This window comes from Mus musculus, chromosome 6 (genome assembly GCF_000001635.26).
Source record: "Mus musculus strain C57BL/6J chromosome 6, GRCm38.p6 C57BL/6J".
Classification (NCBI taxonomy): domain Eukaryota; kingdom Metazoa; phylum Chordata; class Mammalia; order Rodentia; family Muridae; genus Mus; species Mus musculus.
Window position 1 is genome coordinate 120,822,722 of NC_000072.6, and position 17,893 is coordinate 120,840,614.

General features: G+C 43.8%; 1 protein-coding gene and 1 long non-coding RNA gene across 4 annotated transcripts in view; one reads left to right on the forward strand and one right to left on the reverse strand.

The window, feature by feature from the left end:
- Positions 1-1,086: 1,086 nt before the first annotated feature.
- Positions 1,087-13,473, reverse strand: Gm38889. The gene is made up of 3 exons (XR_869411.3): positions 13,383-13,473; positions 4,335-4,503; positions 1,087-1,195 (listed from the first exon to the last, which is right to left on the reverse strand). It is a non-coding gene; the product is annotated as a predicted gene, 38889 (long non-coding RNA).
- An 11-nt stretch (positions 13,474-13,484) lies between these two features.
- Positions 13,485-17,893, forward strand: part of Bcl2l13 (BCL2-like 13 (apoptosis facilitator)) — a 56,637-nt gene continuing 52,228 nt past the window's right edge. Inside the window, exon 1 of one of the 3 annotated variants that reach the window (XM_006506814.3) lies at positions 13,485-13,636. The gene's annotated coding sequence lies outside the window, so the exon portion shown is untranslated. The remainder of the gene's footprint in view (positions 13,637-17,893) is intronic. The other 2 variants (XM_017321842.1, NM_153516.2) reach the window with 2 other exon arrangements.

A 17,893-nucleotide genomic window follows, 5' to 3' on the forward strand; every position in this document is an offset into this window, starting at 1 on the left:
CTTTATAAACCCCGCTTCCGGTTCCGGCTTGGTGACCAAGGGGCCGTAGCCTTCTCAACCAATAGATCGAGAACTGTGCCCGCGGAAGTTCTGCCTTGGCTCCGCCCTTTCCCAGGCGCATGCGCAGAGCGACTCTTTTTTTTTTTTTTTTTTTAAACTGACTCGTGACTGCTTGGCAAGGACAAAATACTTCAGAGACTTGAGAGAGCTTTAGGGATTCCCTCCCTCCTTCCCTCCCTCCCTCCTTTTCTCTTCCTTCCTTCCTTCCTTCCTTCCTTCCTTCCTTCCTTCCTTCCTTCCTTTGTTTCTTTTCTTCCTTCCTTTTTTTTTTTTTCTCTTTTTCGAGACAGGATTTCTCTGTGTAGATGTGGCCGTCTTGAAACTGACTTCATAGACCAGCTGCCTTGAACTCACAGACATCCTCCTGCCTCTGCCTCCCGAGTGCTGGGATTAAAGATGTGCTCCACCACCACCCGACTAGGGATTTTTGTATCAGACTTTAATCAGAATTATTTATACTTCTTCAGCGGTTGTTTTAGTAAAACAGTTGAGTTGTTTGTTTGTTTACAAACAAAAGGTTTGAACTCCTGAGTTTCCTGCCTCCATCTGCTAAGTGTTAAGATTATGGACAAGGGACCGGAGAGATGGCTCAGTGGTTAAGAGCACTGCCTGTAACCACAAAGTAGCTCACATCCCTCCTTAATGGTATCCCACGCATGCCCTCTCCTGGTCTGTCTGAAGACAACGACAGTGTATTCACATAAAATAAATAAATAAACCTTAAAAAAAAAAAGATTACAGACACGTACCAGGTTAAGACCCCGGTAAACAGTTTACATAATTTACTCAGCACTCAAAACCAAAAATAAAATGTAATAAAATAAAATAAATAAATAAAAGCATTGCGTGGGAGGCATGCCTTTAATCCCAGCCCTTAGGAGGTAGAGACAGGTGGATCTCTTTGTTAGAGGCCAGAGTCTACAGGGTGAGTAAACCAGGCTTGGTTAACAGTGAGTTCCAGGATAGCCAGGGCTACATAGAGAAACTTTGTCTCAAATAAACACATAAAGATCTACTCACTGCTTGTGACATAGCTCAGTTGACAGAATGCTTGCATAACACATGCAAAGTGTTGGTCTATCCATGAGCTGGTGTGCGGCGAGGCATTCTTGCAATCCCCACATTCAGATGGCCCCTGGAAAATCATAAGTTCCACATCAAGCCTGGAAATTTGAGTCCTGCCTGGACTAGAGATTAAATAATAGTTTTTATTTAAACCCAAGCCATAGGGCTAAAAACAGGGCTCAGGGATTAAGAGCACCCTCGTCGAGAGGGCTCAAGTTTAATCTTCAGCACCCCTATGGCAGCTTACAACTGTTACTCCAGTTCAGGGAGATCCAATGGCTTCCATGGGCACCAGGCATACAGGCAAGCATCCATATACATTTTAAAAGAACAAAAACAAAACCCCTAACAGATTTAGCATTAATATAAATAAGCCCTTCAATATTTATTATTAAATAAGAATTGTGTGAAGGGCTGGAGAGATGGCTTAGTGGTTAAGAGCACTGACTGCCCTTCCAAAGTTCCTGAGTTCGAATCCCAGCAACCACATGGTGGCTCACAACCATCTGTAATGAGATCTGATGCCCTCTTCTGGTGTGTCTGAAGACAGCTACAGTGTACTTACATATAATAATAAAATAAATCTTTAAAAAAAAAAAGAGTTGTGTGAAAACATAGCATTTGGACTGGGTATGTATACAGGGCCTAACAGACCACTCCAATGTGCAGTTTGAGTTCAGGGTTTAAACTTTTCCATCCCTAACTCTTTTTAAAGAATGACAGGTTTGCCGGGTGGTGGTGGCGCACTTGGGAGGCAGAGGCAGGTAGATTTCTGAGTTCGAGGCCAGCCTGGTCTACAGAGTGAGTTCCAGGACAGCCAGGACTATACAGAGAAAACCTGTCTCAAAAACAAACAAACAAACAAACAAAAAAGAATGTCAGTTTTATATTACCTATAGTGTTACATGGATATAAATTAGACTTACAAGTCAAATATTGATAATAAATCATAAATAGTTATTGTCTTAGTCAGGGTTTCTCTTCCTGCACAAACATCATGACCAAGAAGCAAGTTGGGGAGGAAAGAGTTTATTCAGCTTACATTTACACACTGATGTTTGTCACCAAAGGAGGTCAGAACTGGAACTCAAGCGGGTCAGGAAGCAGGAGCTGATACAGAGGCCATGGAGGGATGTTCCTTACTGGCTTGCTTGAGTTCCAGTCCTAACTTCCTTTGGTGATGAACAGCAATGTGGAAATGTAAGCTGAGTAAACCCTTTGCTCCCCAACTTGCTTCTTGGTCATGATGTTTGTGCAGGAATAGAAACCCTGACTAAGACAAATTGGTACCAGCATAGTGGGATAATCCTGTGACAACCTGACCATGTTTTGGGGAGGACTGTGGAAGGACTTTGGAACTTTGGGCCGGAAGATCCATTCGATGTTAAGAGCTCTGTTGAATGTTGTGTAGGAGCTTGGAAGATACTGCAGAAGATGGAGGCCTGAGCTTGGAAGATAGTGCAGAAGATGGAGGCCTGGTTTGTGAAATTTCAGAGGGAAGATTAAGACTCTTATCAGGGCCATTGCTATTTTGATTGTGAAGATTCTGTGGTTCTGGTTAGCTAAGGCTGAAGAATCAGCTGTGATTAACAAGATACCAGAACTACTAAAGCAAAAACTTTGCATTACCAGGACTGTTGATGCTGGAGCTAAGAAATTAGCAGTGATTAAAAAGAGACCAGTATCACTGAGGTGAAATCTTCTGGAAGTGTTTTCTGAGAACACAGAGGCTGTGTTCCATAGGTAGCCAAGGTTGTACCTTGTGCTGTGGCTGGATTTGGTAATGTTACCCAGGTGGTACTGGTTTTGAAGGTATGAAGGTATCATGAAGAGCAGCTGAAGTTTGGCACTGTGAGAGTCATGGAAGGCCATTGGTGAAGGTGCAGCTCAGTTGTAAATGATGGCCCAGGACTGAAGGGGTCATACAAAGGAGTTGAGGCTTGGCACCATGAAGAGAGCCTATGAGAGGCTATTGTTGAAGCCAAGTTACAGTGGAAGACAGCAGCATTTTGGAGATGCCAGTACCAAGAACAGCAGCAGCAGTGGAGTACACACAATTGGAGCTTAGACAACACGGTGTGTGCTACAAAGGACAGGGCTGGAGAAATGACCCAAGCCCTTGGAGGAGCCCAGAAGATTGTGAGTTGGATCCCAGACATTGGATGGTTGGAGTTTGATTTTGCTTTTGATTGTGACTGTACCCTGATATTTTTCCCTCTTGAAGGAAGTATTTTAGTGGAGCCCACAGTTAAGAGACTTTTAATTGTATATAGACTTGATTTTTAAAAGAGATTAGATATTTTAAAGAGATTGAAATTTTAAGAATTTGCAAAGACTGTGGGACTTTTAAAGTTATTTAGATATGGGGATGAAAAAGAAAGGAAGGGTTGAGGCTTACTAGTGATGTGTTTGTGTGTCAAGCTGACAAGGGGTCAATTGTACTGGCTAGTTTTGTGTCAATTTGACACAGACTGGAGTTATCACAGAGAAAGGAGCTTCAGTTGAGGAAATGACTCCATGAGATCCAGCTGTAAGGCATTTTCTCAATTAGTGGTCAAGGGGAAAGGACCCCTTGTGGGTGGGACCATCTCTGGGCTGGTAGTCTTGGGTTCTATAAGAGAGCAGGCTGAGCAAGCCAGTAAAGAACATCCCTCCATGGTCTCTGCATCAGATCCTGCTTCCTGACCTCTTTGAGTTCCAGTCCTGACTTCCTTTGGTGATGAACATCAGTGTGGAAGTGTAAGCTGAATAAACCCTTTCCTCCCCAACTTGCTTCTTGGTCATGATGTTTGTGCAGGAATAGAAACCCTGACTAAGACAGTTATGTAATATTACCATCTATTAAAGTTGGAAGCAAATTTCAATAATATTGACATGGGCATGCTTTGTTAGTTTTATGTAAAGAATTAAATCATGGCTGAATATTTGATACCTAAAAATATGGTATCTAAAATGTTTTTCAGAGTTAGTCCATGTTGTGGGCTTCATGCTGGCAATGCTGAGAACAACCACTTAAAATAAATAGGTAGTCTGAAGGAGCAGAAGTGCTCGGCTCACTGCAGAAATTCTTGGAAATTCTGTCATAATCCCAGGACCAGGTTCATTTTATGAAACTCAAATCAACAACTCAATGGCAATTTAAAAAAAATCTAATACAATGATGTTCTAAATATACTTTAAAAATTATTTTATGTGTATGTCTGTGTCACCTGCATGTATGTTGGTGTCCACCAAGAATTGGAGTTTAATGTCCTGGGACTGGTGTTCCAGATGGTTATGAGCCGAAATCTGGGTGCTGGGAACTGACAGGTCCTCGAGAAGAAGAAGAAGGCTCTTAACAACTGCAGCCTCCAGATGTACTACTATGATAATCCAATCCTTAGTAGAGAATAACAGGAGAAAGATTTTAACAGGTTTTTGTCTTCCATAAGGAAATGATTATACTTCTGTGAAGGAAAACTATGTGTATAGTCAGGACATTGCAGTTATATGATTATATATATCATTATATGCAAGCCTTGAATGGGAGCTGAGGTGTCTCGGGCAGTGTCCCAGGTTTTGCACAGTAGGAAGACATCACAAGGTGAAATGCCCTTATTACGAGTTCAGAACCAAGGCTGCATTGAGGTCACATACAAAGCAACACAGAAAAACTCTACCAGAAAAACTTCAGGTTCCTTCCTGTTTGACTTGAGTTGTGGTCATTGTATATTCAAAGCACTTGTGCTATTGCCAAAAATGTTTGTGGTCCATACTTTTAGTTATGAGACTCCCATACAGAGTCACTATGGACTTTTTAAGAAACTTGCTGTGTATGTGAATGTGTGTATGTGCATGTGTGGTGTGTGTGCAAGTGTGTTTGTGTGTGTATATGCACATGTGCTTGTGCGTGCCTGTGTATGAGTATATTCACCAATGTGTGTGTGCACACATCTGTGTGTGAGTGTGCGAGAACACTCGAGTGAGTGTGTGAGTGTGTGTATGTACATGCTTGCTGGAGAGATGGCTCCAAGGTTAAGAGAACTTGTTGTTCTTCCAGAGGCACCAGGTTCAGTTCCCAGCACACACATCAGGCGGCTTGCCACTGCCTGTAACTCAGCTCCAGGGGATCCAATACCCTCTGGCATCTCTAGCTCACTACACGCAGGCTACACATAAACTCACCTAAATAAAAATGAATAAATCAATCTTTAAAAGAAAGAAAGCGCTGGACAGTGGTGGTGTATGCCTTTAAGCCAGCACTTAGGAACAGAGGCAAGTGGATCTCTGAGTTCGAGACCAGCCTGGTCTACAGAATGAATTCCAGGACAGCCAGGGCTATATAGAGAAACCCTGTCTCAAAGACACACAAAAAAAAAAAAAATCCCCAAAGCTATGAACTAAGCTGTAGTCTATTAAGCTGTCAGTGCATGTTGTTGTTTAACATTTATTTATCTATATGTGTGTATTTATTGGTGGTGTGTATGTACATGGGCCCTATATGCTACAACCCAAGCGTGGAAGCCACAGGATAGCTTCAGGGAGTAGGTTCTCTCCTTCCACCATGTGGGTTCCAGGGTTTGAACTCAGGTCATCAGTCTTGGTGGTAAATGCTGATACCCACTGAACCATCTCTCCAGCCTTTCCCTTTCAAGACAAAAACCTCATGTACTCCACTGTGTCCTCAAACACGAGATATAATTGGAGATGGCCTTGAACTCCTGATAGTCTGACATCCTACTTGAAAATTCTGGGGCCTTTGGGTGCAGATCAGTTGAAACTGTGCTGACAGCATCTAGAAGCCTCGGGTTCCATTCCCAGCACTGTGTAAACTAGATTTGGTGGCACCTGCCTGGGATCCTAGCGCCCAGGAGGTGGTAGCAAGAGTTTGTTAATATTATAAATTACAATTGGACTTCAATTTTTTCTTCAAAATTTTATAGTACTCGTAACTGTGGCTTTTCTTTCCTCAATGGAATGAAGTAGGTATTAACCATGTTTGGAGGAGTATTGTGGGGGACTTTGGAATTTTGGATTAGAAAAGCCATTGGGAAGCTGGGCGTGGTGGCACACACCTTTAATCCTCAGGAGGCAGAGGCAGGCAGATTTCTGAGTTCGAGGCCAGCCTGGTCTACAAAGTGAGTTCCAGGACAACCAGGGCTATACAGAGAAACCCTGACTCGGAAAAAAAAGAAAGAAAGAAAGAAAGAAAGAAAGAAAGAAAGAAAGAAAGAAAGAAAGAAAGAAAGAAAGAAAGAAAGAAAGAAAGAAAAGCCATTGGGTGTTGAGAGCCCAGTGGGATGTCATTTGGAGCTTGGAAAATAAGAATGGAAGCACAGTACAGATGATGGAGGCCTGGGACATTTCAGAGGGAAATTTAAAGACTCTATCAGCCATTTGCTCTTTTGAATTGAGATTCTATGGTCAGCTGGGCTGAAGAGTCTGCCAGCATTACCAAGAGACCTGCACAAATGAAGTGAAACTTTTGCTTTCCTGGGACGATTGGTGCTGGTTAGCTGGAGCTGAGAACTAAGCTCTGATTAAGCAGAGCTCAGCATCACTGAGGTGAAATGGTTTGGGAAGTGTTTTCTGAGAGCAGAGAGAAGCTGTGTTCCAGAGATAGCCAGGGTTGTACCTTGCGGGGCACCTGTACTTGATGATGTGTGAGTAAGTGTCACTCGGGTGGCACTGGTTCATGGAGAGCAGCTGATGGTACTGTGAGAGGCCGGAAGAGGCCATTGGTGAAGGTGCAGCCTCAGTATCAGCTCAGGACTGATGGGGTCATGCAAAGAAGCTGAGGCTTGGCACAAGGAAGACCGCCTATGAGAGCTGTTGGTGAAAGTGCAGCCCAGGTGCCACAGAAGCCCCCAGTGTTTTGGAGATGCCAGTACCATGGGATGGCCACCAAGAACAGCAGCAGCCGTGGAGCAGACCCAGCCCAAGCCTAAAAGACAAAAGCTGTGTGTGCTGCACAGGGCAGAGCAGGACAAGTAACCCAATTCCTCTAGAGGAGATTGTGAGTGGATCCCAGACATTGGATGGTTGGTGTCTGTTTTTGCTTTAATTTAATTGTGACTGTGCCCTGATTTTTCCCTCTTGAAGTAAAGTAGTTGGCTTTTTAAATTATTATTTTACTGGAGCCCACATTGAGAGATATTAAATTTTAAAAGACTTTGGATTTTTAAAGTACTGAAATTTTAATGTGTTTGAAGTTGCAAAGACTGTGAGACTTTTAAAGTTTTTGTTGTTGTTGTTTTGAGACAGGGTTTCTCTGTGTAGCCCTGGCTGTCCTGGAACTCACTCTGTAGATCAGGCTGGCCTCGAACTCAAGAGCTCCACCTGCCCCTGCCTCCCCAGAGCTGCAATTAAAGGCATGCCCCACCATGCCTGGCAAAAGGAAAGTTCTTATGTTTTATCAGGTGAAACACCCATGCAGGCTCATATCTGTGTGGTTGGCAGACACCTCATTTTGACTAAGGATAAGTTTTTTCCCTGGGACCCACATGATGGGAGAAGAGAGCCAAGTCCTGAAAGTTTACCTCTGAACTCCACATACAAGCCACAGTGTACAGGCAGTGTCATTACCACACATATAACTAACTAACTAATTAGATAAACAAACAGACAAACAAATAAATAAATGTAAGGAAAAGAGTTTTAAGAAGGGGCTGGTGAGATGGCTCAGTGGGTAAGAGCACCCGACTGCTCTTCCGAAGGTCAGGAGTTCAAATCCCAGCAACCACATGGTGGCTCACAACCATCCGTAAGGAGATCTGACTCTCTCTTCTGGAGTGTCTGAAGACAGCTACAGTGTACTTATATATAATAAATAAATAAATCTTTAAAAAAAAAGAGTTTTAAGAAAATGTGACAAAAGATAATGCTTGGTTTTGGATGGCAGAACATTCTATACAATTATCTAAAATGTAGATTCTAAATTATTCTGTTAATTTGTGACAAGGGAGGGCTCTCTGTATAGCTCAGGTTGGCCTTGAACTCAAGACTGTGGAAGCTATTCTGAAATGATGCCTGTGGTAATCTATTTTAACCTTACAACATGGTTATATTAGCCTCAGAGCAGACCTCTGTTGCCTTTGAACAGGACCACAGGTTGGTTAACAAATCCTAGTTGCTTGCAACCTCATGCCTTTTAAAAAGTTTCTTGTTTTAGTGAACAAAACAGGCTCAAGCCATCAGAAGCCGAATTGTCTCATGACCCATGCCTGCTGTGCACAGATAATCTCTTGCTAAGACTATCTCTTGAGACTAAACGGGTTGTCAAGCCTGGTGGCAAATGGCCTTTCTGTCTGAGCTATCTTACTGGTTCAAGACTTCTTGTTTATTCTTCCTATGTTCAGACAGGAGGTCTTTCTGCCTCTGAGTTTCTGGGCTGAAGTGTTCTTCCTGCACATGGAACTGTGCTCCCTGTAAACAAGGGGGCAGTAAAGAAACCACTGAGAGTGCCTGGCTACTCCATAATTGGGGTAAGGGCATCTGGAAGAGTCCAGAGCTGAGAGAAAAAGAATCAGACTGGATATGGGCAGGGCTAGGGAAGTGGACATGGACAAGTCATAGCAGTTTCCAGGAGGAGGAGCAGCTGGCAATGAACTAGAGTAGCTTGTGAGCGTAGGAGGGGGTGAGAAGGCCAGGGTGCTAGTTAGCGTGGACTTTGAGATGTAAAACAAGTTTTAGGGAGATTTGGAGGCCTGGAGGTCATCAGGGGCTCTGATACACAACCACAGGAATGTGTCAAGGGTAAGGCACAAGTCCTTTCCACCAGAGGCTAGGGAAATAACCCCCTTTGGCAGATGGGGATCTCTTTCACAAGTTCCTGAGGAATTATGGCTTTATTTTAAGGCCAGAAATACTTCTATAGTTCTAGCCTGGGCTGAGTCAAGATCCCACTTCCTGGGATCTAACACTTGCCTCTTTATTTTAAAACTAAATTAAGTCAGGGATCGTACCCCATACCTGTAATCCCAGCGCTTGGGAGTGGAGTCACTCTCAGCTACATACCATAGCAAATTCAAGGCCAGTGTGTGCTTCAAGGGACATACCCTAAGTCAATAGCCAGGCATGGTGGTCTTTACCTGTAACATCAACACTGAGAAGGCTGAGGCAGGAAGACCTCAAGTTCAAACACAACCTGGGCTACACAGAGTTCCAGGTTACACTGAGAGACTTAACAAACTTAAACCAAAAAAAAAAAAAAAAAAAAAAAGCAAAAGAGAATTTTGGCATGGTGGCACATGCTAATCTTGACACTAGGAAGATTGAAGTAAGAAGATGGTGAGCTCCAGGCATCTGGGCTACATAAAATTAAATTGAATTGCAGAGTTGCTATCTCTCCCCTTTGTACAACCTCCTCCCGAGTGTTAAGTCGCAGAAACAACCAGTTGGGCAGTCATCTGCTGATTCACTAAGGAGCAAGCCAAGTCTTGTCAGATAAGGGTGAGGTACCTTTGCAGAGCTAATCTCTGGAGTTAGCAAACCTCTTTAGTACCGCCCTCCCTGGGTATCTCTGAGGATTGCTCCCTGGACCCCTCTCAGATTCCAGAACACATGGATTCTGAGGCTCTTTACGTGTAACAGCAAAGCATTTACACATAGTTGACATGCTTCACACCCTCCTGCATGTCTTCAGCAATCTCTACATTTAATACCAACTACAATGTTAAGTGCTAAGCAAGTAGTTTTTGTGTTAGATTGTTCAGGGAACAGTGACATGAGAAGTCTACGTAATTCGGGTGTGGTGACTGAAAGGACATTATTAGGTTGGTAGATTGCCATGTGCTGCTTAAGCCTGTTGAGAGGGGGATCTGGAAATAAAGAGGGCCCTCCTCTCAGAATGCAGCATGCTTATTTCATTCTCCAAAATATCCTTTTCTTCAGAAGGCTGGCTCCCTAACTCTGTGACATGGAAGGGAGTTCTCAGTTAAAACATCATGTCCAGGGCTGGAGAGATGACTCAGCGGTTAAGAGCACTGACTGCTCTTTCAGAGGTCCTGAGTTCAAATCCCACAACCACATGGTGGCTCACAACCATCCATAATGAGATCTGATGCCCTCTTCTGGGATATCTGAAGACAGCTACAGTATACTTACATGTAATAAATAATAAATAAATCTTTGGGCCAGAGCTTTCGGGGGCCTGAGAGAGAAGAAAAAGTGTCTGAAGACTGCTACAGTGTACCTACATATAGTAAGTAAATAAATCTTTTTTAAAAAGCCCATCATGTCCCTAGGAATATCTGGAAGGTAAACCATTTCCAACAGATGTTAATGATGTTTTTCCCATCATTTAAAAACACCTACAAGAGGTACTGGAGGCTGGAAGTTCAGCCATGGGCAACTCATCTGTGAAGAGAAATCTCAGCTGGGAATTCCAGCTGACTGCCTCAGCTTCCCCAGTCTGTTCCTGCTGGATGCTTGTAAGTCTTGATTTGATGACCACCTTTGTTTACTCTCTCAATCTTGTTACCTCAGTTGTCCCTTAATGGATGCTATAAACTACCGATTCAATGACGTTCGTTTTAATATCTATCGGCCACTTGCTATTTATTCACTTGCTATATACTTAATAAACTTACTCCTTTGAGACTGAAAGCAGAGTTGCTACAGATCACTCGAGAGGCAGTACAGAACAGGGGTATACTTTTATAATCTTATCATTTGGGGAAGTAGAGCCAGTGATTTGGAAAGTTCCATGCCAGTTTGGTTTAAAACTGTCTCTAGAAAGTGTTTAGATTTGTTTTAAATCTAAGGACATGGGCTGGAGAGATGGCCCAGCAGTTAAGAGCACTGACTACTCTTCCAGAGGTCCTGAATTCAATTTTTAGCAACCACATGGTGGCTCACAATTATCTGTAATGGGATCTGATGCCCTCTTCTGGTGTGTCTGAAGACAGCTACAGTGTACTCCTATGCATAAAATAAATAATTCTTAAAAAAAAAATAAGCCGGGCATGGTGGTGCACGCCTTTAATCCCAGCACTTGGGAGGCAGAGGCAGGCGGATTTCTGAGTTCGAGGCCAGCCTGGTCTACAAAGTGAGTTCCAGGACAACCAGGGCTACACAGAGAAACCCTGTCTTGAAAAACCAAAAAAAAAAAAAAAAAAAAAAAAAAAACTAAGGACATACTAAACATGCAAATATTAACCAGTTCATAGTTTCCTAAATCCAGTATTTTTTGATATTATTTTCAGTCTTGGAGAGGAACTATTTAAAACATAATTTCAGATGAATTTTAAGAAAGAAGTCTATTCTTATTGTCTTCATTACAAACTGCTGGCCTAAGTTCCTGTCAGGTTAGTCACAGAAGGTGGTTCTGCGTGGTCATTTTGTCACCCGTAACCAAGCTGGTGGACTAGAAACAAGTCAGACAAACAGACAAACCCACTTCTATGCAAGACAAGGTCTCAGGTAGTCTAGGCTGGTTTAAAACTTCGTATGTAGTTGCAGATGGTCTGAACTTGTGATGCCCCTGCCTACTTCCAAGTCCTGCTCTTTCTAAGGACTTGGGTTTGGTTTTCAGCACCCACATGACAGCTCATAAACATGGGTAACTCCAGTTCCAGGGGATCTAACTCCTTCTTCTGACCTTATTTGAAACTAGGCACCCACATGGTGCACAGATGTACATGTAAACAAAACGCTCATATACATAAAATAAAAAAAGGAAGCGTTCAAAAGGGTTAGGATCATAGTTTGTAGATTGGTGTGCCCTGAATGATATCCCCAGCAACACACAGGCATACTAGCTTATACCCGAGGCCTCAGCACTCAGGAGGCAGAGGCAGGATGAGATTCCAGGTCATTCTAGGATAAAGAGCAAGTTTGAGGTCAGTATGGAACACTGTCCCAAAAAACCAAGAGCATATAATTAAGTGAAATTCAAGATATTTGTAATTGTGCCACCATTATCATTGTGAATTTTAAACATTTCTATTACCTCCTAAACTTAGCTACTGGTCATCACTTCCTTTCAGTTTGTATTGATTGTTTTGCTTTGAAATGTGTGTGTATGGGAGGTGGGGTTAGGCAGTGTGGTCAGAGAAATCTACTTGCTAGCGATGGTTTTCTTCTTCTACCATGTGTGTTCCAGAGATCCAGCTCAGATCATTAGGCTTACAGTAAGCACTTTTGCAACCTGAGCCATATCAATGGTCCCCAGTCAGTTTTGTAATCAATCTTTTATTATTTTTTTTAAAGATAAGATTCACTATGTAGCCAGACTCCAATTTATCCTCCTGCTTCAGCCTTCAGAGTGTTGGGATTACCAGCCTGTACAAGCAACTGGACACATTTATCATTTCTGATCTGACTGATTGCAACCGCCTTCAACCGCCTTCTAACTCCTAATCTTCTGTGCTGTTTGTGTTACTTTGTCACTTCATTTCAGTAACACAGGCTGAAACTCAAGCTGGCTAATGCAGGGTGTTTATCTTGCCTAGATATCTTGACCTTTTTACACGATCTAAAAAGCTCTTGCTGAACAACTAGATAATCGGGTTATACACAGCCTTCATGGTTTAAGTAAATCTATTTTTCTTTTTCTTTTTTTTTAAGATTTATTCATTATTATATGTAACCACATTGTCACTGTCTTCAGACACACCAGAAGAGGGTATCAGTTCTCATTACAGATGGTCGTGAACCTACCATGTGGTTTCTGGGATTTGAACTCAGGACCTCTGGAAGAGCAGTCAGTGCTCTTAACCACTGAGCCAACTCTCCAGCCCCAATCTATTTCTTTTTCTTTCTGGTTGATAAGCATTCAGTTTATCTTGGACCACAGGTTGGACATGCTTTTGTAGAGTCAAGAAACAAACATAAGAAACTATAGTCCAGGCAGCTTGCCAGGCAGTGCGAGTAAAAAATGGATTACTACTATAAGACTCTTTTTATCACCATGGTGCCCGGATCCTGAGTTGTCTCAACCTAGTCATTCCACCCTGCCTTTAAATTGCTTTCCTAACTTTCAGGACAATCTCCTGGCAGCCCTAGGAAGTGCAGTCTTGACCAGTAACCTGAGGGCTTTAGTACTCCAGGAACGCAAAAGTCTGCAGAACTCTGCTTCTGCTATGCCACCAGCTTCTTGTCCCACACAGGGGTGAGCAGGCGTGCGGTGGTGTCTACCTCATCACCCTTCGCCCTAACTAGCACCGGAAATGACTGGGTGAAGATACTTATGAAGTCCAGAATCGAGGATTTAAGCGGCTCCTGGAAAGAGAGGCACAGGACAGCTTCGTACACAGGTCACGCCTGCGCAAACTGACCAGCAGGTGTCAGTGACCCTGCTTCGTTTCCAGTTGACCGAGCCGCTGGCTTCCGGCTTGGCATTACGCCCGGGCCCCGCCCCTACGCCGCCGTGACGTAGGCGCGCCAGGGTGACCTCACCGTCCAACATGGCGGCGGCGGTAGATTAGGTTCGCGGGTCGAAGCAGCCACTGTCGCTCCTGCACCCCGTGGGAAGCCCCTGCTGCCGCCGCCGCCGTCTCCTTCGTCCCTTGTGGGGCAGGGCTGGAGCCAGGTGAGGGGAGTGGGATTCTGGGGCGGCCCTGGTGGCTGGTGGAGCGGTTTCCATCCGCTGAGGAAGGGGTCTTGGAGACCACCGAGCTGACCACGGTGCTGCCCAGGGCGCGGGAGAGACCGGGCCTGAGGGAGGAGGACCGTGCTGCTCCGCCGCGGCGTCTCGGAACTTCTGAGGGGCTGTTTGGGGTGAATCCGACCTGTCCAGTGCGCCCCCACGCCGGGCGGCTTTTGAACCGGCTGTGTGGCTGCCTGAGGCTCTGGAACTCACCCTTGCTCTACATTCTGTTCTTCACCCAGATCTCGGCTTTGGGAAGCAGGGTCTGTTTTGGGGGGCAGACTAGGAAGCGTGAATTCTCGCTTGGAGGAGGGAAGCGTGTGCCATTCACTTAGACCGATTATAGATTAGCTTCGCTAGTGGTGTCCTGTCACAGTGTGAAGGCTTGTTTCTCAGTCTCAGCGCTGGCTGCGTTTTGACACCCATTCACGGTCCCACGCCACCCCCCCCCACCCCCAAGACAAAACAAAACAGACTAGGTCTTCTTACCACACGAAGGCGATGCCTTTCACAGTGATTCGGGGTTTTTTGTTTTTCTCTTTTTAAAATCCCTCCTCACATTTTCGCGGCATCCTGCATTTCTTGCCTTTACATTATAGTCCTGTGAAGGAGGTAGCCTAGGCTAAGTTGAGGATTTTACTTAGGGGTAAAAATTGAAGCGATCTGCCCAGAAATTCACATGCTTTTGACTGATAGTTCGGCTAAACAGTTCGCCATTCCCACACACAAGTGTTTATCTAAGAGGTCTGTTTTACTCTGTGTTTAAAAGTTTTGAACCATGCTGACAGGCCCCTCTGTCTGATATTTAAAAAAAAAGTTTTTGCAAAATTTCCAATATTCCCCTTGGAGGCTTGGTATAAACCAGACTGTTGATGCTCTCTGCCCTAACTTGTGTGACCTTAGATGTATTGCCACACCCTTGAAATACCTTTCTTCCATTTTGTTTTAACACATAAAGAGTTAGGCAAGTGTGTGGGTAGTGAATCACTTACATTTCACATACACAGTTGGATAAATGTGTCCTGGATGATTATAACAGCGAATTGAAAACATTTATACAGTTTTTCTACAAAGTCTCTTGGCTCTGGATGATCAGGCACTATTCTAAACTATTTTTTTTTTTTTTAGTCCTTAAAATAACATTTGTTTTGTTTTGGTTTTTGAACTGTATCCTAAATTGGCCTTGAACTCAAATCCTGCCTTTTCTGTTTTGTTGTTGTTGTTGTTGTTGTTTTTTGTTTTTTTGTGGAGACAGGGTTTCTCTGTCCTGGAACTCACTTTGTAGGCCAGGCTGGCCTCGAACTCAGAAATCCGCCTGCCTTTGCCTCCCAAGTGCTGGGATTAAAGGCATGTGCCACCACTGCCTGGTAGATCCTACCTTTTCTTCCTCCCCTGAATGGAGATCCAGGAGTACCCAGCCATGACTGTCACTTTAAAATGTTAAATTTTACTATTATTGTGGGTGTAATTGTTTGTTTGGATACACATGTGTGTAGGGCGTTAGGCAACTTTGTTTCATTTGGGGGGAGGCGGGGCACAGGGTCTCTGTGTAGTCCTGGTTGTCCTAGAGTTTCCTATGTGGACCAGGATTGTCTCAAACTCATAGCTGTCCACCTGACTCTTCCTTTGAGGGCCTGTGTCACCATGCATGGCCAGAGGGCAACTTTGGGAGTCAGTTTTTTCTTTCCATCTTTACATGGGCTCTAGGATTAAACTCAAGCTGCTTTCACCCACTGAAGCATTTTTTTTAAAGATTTATTTATTATTATATCTAAGTACACTGTAGGTGACTTCAGACACACCAGAAGAGGGCATCAGATCTCATTATGGATGGTTGTGAGCCACCATGTGGTTGCTGGGATTTGAACTCAGGACCTTTGCAAGAGCAGTTGGTGCTCTTAACCACTGAGCCGTCTAGGTTAGCCTTGAGCCTACAGTCAGCCTCCCTAATGCTAGGATTCCAGAGGGGAACTACCACATCTATCTGAAATGACCTGTGTCTATGTTCAGGGGTGTACCCTGGAAATTGAATTTAGCCAAATAACATGAAAGGTTAAATCTACCCATCTTTTAACTTTTTTTTTTTTTTTTTTTTTGGTTTTTCGAGACAGGGTTTCTCTGTGTAGCCCTGGCTGTCCTGGAACTCACTTTGTAGACCAGGCTGGCCCTGAACTCAGAAATCCGCCTGCCTCTGCCTCCCAAGTGCTGGGATTAAAGGCGTGCGCCACCACGCCCGGCTTAACATATTTTTACTTGGCAAATGTATACAGTTATATAGTATATTTTTGTCATTTTTACCCCTGCTTCCCCGTTAACCTCTCCCATTATCTCATTGTCTTCACCTTCAATTTGTAAAAGGAAATGGTGAAGCTGCGCACTCTGTAGATCTAACATAGGGGAGGCTGGGTAAGATGGCAGGGAGATCATCTGGGCTAGAGGGGAGACTTTGTCTTAACTTTGGGGGCGGGGCTGGAGAGATGGCTATGAGCATGTACTGCTCTTCCTGAGGGTCTGAGTGTGATTCCCTGCACCCATATGAGACAGCTAACCGCTAACCCCAGCTCCAGGAGCTCTCATACCTCTGTGGGCACTGCATTGTGTGCGCATACCCACCCACACGTAATTAATAGAAAGTTTTAAAAAGTAAATCATGTCTTGAACCTTTAAGAAGAAAAAGAAAAAGAACAAGGAAAAAGTACTCATTAATACACTTTAAACACCCCCCCCCACACACACACCTTTTTTGTTTGTTTGTTTGTGAGACAGGATTTCTTTATGTAGTTCTGGCTGTCCTGAATTAGCTGTATAGACCAGAGTAGACCAGGTTGTCCTTAGACTCAGAAAAATCCTGTTGCCTCTGCCTCCAGAATGCTGGGATTAAAGGTGTATACTACCTGGCAGATTTTTTTCTTTTTCTCATTTTTTAATGACAGGGTTTTATAGATCTGAAGCTGATCCGGGGTTAGAGGACAACGTGGAGGTTTCTTCTCGGCCTCTGCTGTGCCAGTCCTGGGACTTGGTCAGACTTGGCAGCAAGTGGCTTTACTTACGCTGGAGCCGTCCTGTTACACTGTCCAAACAATTTTTTTTTTGCAATTTTTCTTATGAAATATTTTAGACATAAAATTGTAAACACTTAGTATCTCCATTGTCTTTTCTCAGTTTTCAGACATCATTTTGAGTCATTTCTCATTCTAAAAAAATGAAATTTTCACCAAGATTAAAAAAATTTTCTTAGATGTATTCATTTTGTTTTATGTGAGTGTATGTGCACCTTGTGGATGCGTGATGCCTGCAGAGGTCAGGATGGGGAACATCTAGGATAGGAGTTAGGGATGGTTGTGAGCCACCATGTGGGTGCTGGGAACCAAACCCAGGTCCTCTGCAAGGGTAGCAGGTGCTCTTCACCTCTGAGCCTTCTCCAGACCCCGCACCAAGAACTTTAAGGCAGGTTATCTCTATATCCCTTGTCTCGTCTTGAACTGTGATCTTCCTGTCTCAGCCTCCCTAGCACTGGGATTACAGGCCCGTACCACCCAAATCTGGCTCACGAATACTAGTTTAGGAGTTGTGTTTTTATGTTAGGGATCAAATTCACTGTCCTTTGCATGCAGAGCTCTCACTGACCTACACCCTGGCCACTTTTGTTGTTTGCTTTGTGATTTTGTGGAATCGTTTTTCGGGGTTTATAGGCGCTACTGCTGAGCTACTCTCCTAGCCCAGTAGTAACTGATCTATACCTATACCTATATCTATATCTATACCTATATCTACATATTGCTGTTTTTGTTTTTATGAGACAGGGTCTAACTCTGTATGTAGCCCAGGCTAGTCTAGAACTCACCGTGTACATGTAGCCAGCCTGACCTCAAATTGGTGGCAGTAGTGCCTCAGCCTTCTGAGTGCTAGGATTGCACTGTGGCTGAAAGCTGCTCATTGTTTAGTAGCTTCATGGAGATAGAATTAATTTGCTATACTGTTCAGTTATGTAAAATAACAGCTTTCGGCATGTTCAGAGTTGCGCAACTGTCTGAGTTTTCATCACTTCTAAAGAACCCTCACACCATTTGGCAACAGCATTGCTCTTGTTTTTGAGAGAAATCTCTTTGTAGTCTAGGCTTGACCTTTTGATCCATTTGCCACAGTTTTGTTGTTAGGATTATAGGTGTAAACTGGGCAGTGGTGGTGCACGCCTTTAAT